The 5,696-nt window shown below is 37.6% G+C and overlaps 1 pseudogene; it reads left to right on the top strand.

Moving 5' to 3' along the window:
• The first annotated feature begins 2,640 nt into the window (after positions 1-2,640).
• Positions 2,641-5,696, top strand: part of LOC101622805 — an 11,460-nt pseudogene continuing 8,404 nt past the window's right edge.

The raw sequence follows: 5,696 nt of genomic DNA, 5'->3' as shown, positions 1-5,696 counted from the left end.
GTGCCTAGACCATGGAAGCACCCCCATCCGTGGCCAGCTCTAGCCTCACCATGCAGGACTATCCAAGGTCCATGCATGCCAGCTTCTAGACACTTCATCAACTGGGAACTCTTCTCTGTTTGCTGAATAATCATTATTAATAACAACGAGTCCTAATGAGTCATTTCAGTCTCCACTGTTTGAGCAAGCCTGACTAGATCACTTCTCAATCTTATGACCCAAGGGTGACTTCCATGGAAAAATTGCTTTCTCTTCTTTATGACTTTAAAACCAAAGGTTTAGCCAGCTGTAATATGAAATGAACTAGAAAGAGAAAAATTTTGAAATAATTTTTCAATAGAAATTATTTTTTGTTAATCAAATGAAATTTCAAATATTTTGTTGTTTAAATGTTTTTATGACTTTCAACACTTCATTATGGTTTTTAAGGACCTCCATCCAACTCTTACACTTGGATTCCTCTCACTATCTAGAACATTCGATAACTTCCTTCACTAATAGGGCTATGCAAGAGGGAACTTAGAACTAAAGCAACACTAGCTGATACTAAATCTGCTTCTAGGCAGAGATGGGATTTAATCAGCCCTCCTCCAAAGCCCAGATCTCAGGAGCATCTTAAATTTTCACTGTTCAGAATGTCTGGCATTGTGCTCTGTACATATTAGGGAGTCACTCACATTACAGAATTTCCTTCACAGTAGCTATTATTCCATACATTCATCTTATTTAGATTATATTAAGAGCATTTTTTATCAAGCTATTCAATGTTTCAAATCTCAAGTGCATCCACATTTCTTGAACAAGAGTTATTATCCTTTCTTTATAGTAATTATAATAATATAATAATCTAAAATAACCATATTCAAGAATTCACTTTATTGACATGAAAACTACAAAGTCATACTACACATGCCTGGAAATCAACTGACATCTAAAAGAGCTAACAATGGTAACTTCTTTTTCCAGTTGAGAAATGTAAATTTTATCCATTCATGGATGATTTATTTTAACTTAAGAAATCATCAAGAAATTAAAAAAGGAGAAATGCTCATTTCTAGACTATGAATCATGAAAGAATTATATTGACTCTGTGTTTTATATTTTTCCACAGTAGTCTACTTGAAAGACTATTTCATTTTTTTAATCCTTATTTTACATTTAGCTAACATGATTAAATTCAAAATAAAACAAATTTATTTTCTTAAGTTCACATAATTATCATTGAGGAAAAAATACAGACTATTTAAAGTTATTGTCTGAGACAAATACTTGAGGTTAAAATGTCTTTGTTTTCTGTCCTTTCATTAAAATTAGGCAAAAAAAAATCCTCAAAATAGCCATAATTAATGTTGCATTTGGGAATGGTTTACTTTCCTGTTGACTTTGCAAATATCCCACAAACCTCTGTTTCTGCTTATTTAGCTTAACAAGATTTCCAAATCTTCATCCAATATTCTAATGAGCTTTCAGAGTAACTTTTAGTATCAGTTATTGACATTGCTACCAAATAGATGTGATAAATGTCGTTTGGACAATTAGCAGAACACCTGGAGAAAGATTAATTACCTACCTCATTCCTCATACCAAATAATCACACTTACATAGGGGAGAGTCATGCTTAAATGGAGGGGGAATGACAAAAGCAAAAAAAGAAAATATAGGAAATGTCTACTCTTACAATAACATGTTGGGTAATTCAACCACTGAGACAACAATGCAAAATATTTTTAACCATACCTATCATAGGACCCAAATAGTCCACTCTTAGATATTATGTTTTTTTTTTCACTTAAATGTTCATAGAAATTTTATTTGTAAGAAAGCCAAACTGGAAATCTAAAGGCCTAGCAACAGGTGAGTAGATAGGCAAATTGTAGGTACTTCTATAAATGAAGCATGGCTCAGTGTTAGAAAGGAGTGACCTATTGATACATGCAACAACATGGCTGACTTTTTAAGATAATTATACTGAATGAAAGAATCTGGATCAAAAGACCAAAAAAATGTAAATATATGCAGTTTCATTTATAGAAAATTCTAGAATATGCAAACTAGTTTATAGAAACAGAAGGTAGATCAGATTGCTTGAGAAGTAGGGGGTGGTGGGATGGAGCAAAGGGTAGGGAAGGAGTGATTATCAAGAGGGATGAGGAAACTGGGCAATGATCATTATGTTCATTTCTGTGATGATCATAATGGTTTCATGGCTATATGCATGTGCACAAATTCACAAATTGCACATTTTTATATATGTGCAACTTACTATGGACAATACCTCTCTGATTACCTCAGTGTATCAGTATTTACAACAATGACTTCAATAATATACCTCAACAAAATAAGCCTTCTTGAACAGGGCAGAAAAACAGACAGGATTCAAGAGAGGGAGGAATTCCAGAGAAGTGAGTCATTTCTCCTGTTGGGAAGTCTTTTAAGTATTTGTTTTAAAAAGAAAAAACATGAAAAATAAATGGACAATGTGTCCATCTTAAAATGTTAAAAAAGCAAACCCAGGAAGAAACATAAAAAAGGAAAATAAAAGTAGAAATTAATACATAACCAATAAACCAAATCTTGTTTTTTTCAATAAACATATAAAGAAGCTGATAACGAAATGGGAGCTGTGGAGCAGCCTGCACAATGCAGGATGCTGCTGACGAGCAAGATCCTGGTGTTTTTATTTATAAAATAATCATAACAGTAACAGCTGTAAGGGGAAGGAGGAAAAAGGAAAAGGGCAAGGGCGGACCTGTTATCTATAGTATTAAGAATTATGAGTCTGCTATTCAGGCACTTCTCATCCTCTTGATGACTCAGTATTGTACTTCAGCTCAAGCCCGAGTTCCCCAGTCAGGAGTTCAAATCTTCTCAACAAGGCGTCCCACTGATCTGCTTCTGGGGTCCCTTGTCTTACATCCTTCACCAGCCTTGCAGGCATTCCCTGTCATACCTCATGATGCATCCTCTTCCCAGGGTGATCCAGCTTTGTGCTCTTAATTGATGTGAAAAGCACCATGTAGGGTGCCTGTGACCCGGCAGCTCTCACTTTGCATTAGGAATGCAGAGCTGTAGGTAACAAAATGGTAATCAAACAGGCTGTTTAGGATTAGCAGACACACAATAAAGTATAAAAAGGGGAAGATACTTACAAAGAAAATAGAAATAAAAATCATAGTAAGTATGCAACTTTATGCCTATATATTTGAAAATAACACTTATTGAAAAATACTACCTAGCAATACTGACTTAAAGGGGAATTTGCAATCTACATAAACTAATAACTATTAAAGAGAACATTTCAGTATCTTAAAAACTAACACCTGTATACACACACAGACAGACACACATACACATATGTGCCCAATATACATACACACTCACTCACACATACACACACAGCCTGGAGTTTCACTGGAAAGTTCTAGCAAATACTCAAAGAATAGACAATGACACTCTTAGAAATATAGAAAAATAAGGCAAACCCCATGGTTCATTTATGTATCAGCCTATGTAATCATTATATCAAAGCTAAAACAGGGGATTTCCCTGCGGGCACAAGGGGTTGAGGCACAGCACCTGAAACTATCCATAGCTGCTGCAGTACAAGTTGGAGTTTGATCCCCAGGTATGGACCTACCCACATGAGACAGCAGACTTCTCGTGTCTCGAGCACCACTCCCATCCGCAGTGTGTTTCAGTCAGTCGGCCTGTTCTGCTCCCCATTCTGTCTCTGGTGGATCCTCTTGCCCCCCTACCCAGCCCCGCACCTCTGGCCTGTACCTCTATAAGTATATATTTATTTTTTAAAAAAACTAAGAAGAAAAGGAAAACTATAAGCTAATCTCATTTTTTAAATATAAATGTGAAAGTCTAAAATGTTTCTTAAAATCTGGGCATATAAAAAATTCCTCCTTGAGGGCCCTCCTTGGTGGCACAGCAGGTTAAAGCACAGCACTAAGAAGCTAAAGCCACTTCAGCATGAGTTCGACCCCCACCGACCCTGGAGGAGATCCACATGGCGCGGCAGACCTCTCCTGACCCGCCGGCTGCTCCCCTCAGCAGTGTATTTCCTCCATCTGCCTGTTCTGCTCCCCACTCTGTCTCTGGTGAATCCTCTCAAGCCCCTGCACCTCTGGCCTGTAACCCCAGCTCTGTATACATAAATAAATCTTTAAAAATAAAAATTCCTCCTTGACTAAAAACATTTACCCTATGAATCCAAGTATGATATATTAGAAATTTTATTACTAGGGTGTAATTTTTTAAGCAAAACACAAGAGTTTACCATAACGAGAAACTGAATTTTAAAGCTTCTGTTTTAAAATATTTTGACAACACAGGGTTTCTTGTGTGGTAATTTTTTAAAAAGATTTATTTATTTATGCATACAGAACTGGGGTACAGGGCAGAGATGCAGAAGCACTGAGAGGAATCACCAGAGACAGAGTAGAGAGCAGAACAGGCCAACTGATCAAGTACACTGCTGAGGGGAGCAGTGAGTGGGCCAGGAGAGGTCTGCCAAGACTTGTGGATCACCTCCCCAGCTGGGTTCAAATTCATGCTGAGTGGCTTTAACTTTTTAGTGCTGTGCTTTAAACCACTGTGCCACCATGGAGGGCCTCTTTTGTGGTAATTTTATTAAAGATAAAATTAACAAAATCAAAATACAAGCCACTTGAAAGAAGATACTATAATTGAAAAAAGATTAGAATGCAGAACATGTAAGGAATTCAGACAAAAAAATTTTGTTTATATACAAGTATTTTTACCTGGGTTTTTATTAATTTATTTTTTAATGAAGTGCTACTATTTTACAACTTTGTTAATATTTTGATAACAGAGGATTTCTCTCCTCAAGTGTGGTCACCAGCTCCCCTCAAGAGTTCTCCCACAGCAAAGCGTTCACATTCCTCCACCAAAGTCCCTCTTCTCGGCCCTCCCTGGTGGCTCAGCACTGAGAAGCTTAAGCCACTTCCGCATGAGTTCGATTCCCGCCTGCCCCGGAGGTGACCACATGGCATGGCAGACCTCTCCTGACCCGCCCGCTGCTCCCCTCACCCGCCCGCTGCTCCCCTCAGCAGTGTACTTCATCCGTATGCCTGTTCTGCTCCCCACTCTGTCTCTGGTGAAATCTCTTGCCAGCCCTGAGCCTCTGGCCTGTACCCCAGTTCTGTATGCATAAATAAATCTTTAAAAAAAAAAAGTCCCTATTCTCTCCTTCTCTCCCCCCTGTGACTTGTCCCCCTCCTCTGTTGAATACCTCAGATCTATATGGCCAGCTTTCAAGAGTTGTCTTCTTCTGCCCCTCCTTTGGTTCTCTATATTCCACTTATAAGTGAAACCATCCAGTATTGATCTTTTGCCTTCTGATTTATCAAAAGAAATTTTAAAGGTTTAAGTCCAAAATTTAAAGTGAACAATTTTCAGAGGAAAAATATTTAATCTATTTTAAAGTGAATTGGGAGCTCTGCCATGAGAGGTTATGGCAAATGTGAAAATGTATAAGTATTTTGAAACTATAGGAGAAAGACACAAAAGTTACTTAAATACAGTAAAAGTTCCTTTAAAGCTTTAAAAAATGTCCAAATGGTCAATAAAAATATGGTGGCGCAGCGGGTTAAAGCACTGCACTGAGAAGCTAAAGCCACTTCCACATGAGTTCGATTCCCGCCTGCCCAGGAGGTGACCACATGGCG

Source organism: Condylura cristata, unplaced genomic scaffold (genome assembly GCF_000260355.1).
Source record: "Condylura cristata isolate star-nosed mole 26May11 unplaced genomic scaffold, ConCri1.0 scaffold00009, whole genome shotgun sequence".
Taxonomy (NCBI): Eukaryota; Metazoa; Chordata; class Mammalia; order Eulipotyphla; family Talpidae; genus Condylura; species Condylura cristata.
This window is presented reverse-complemented; position numbering and strand designations above follow the sequence as displayed.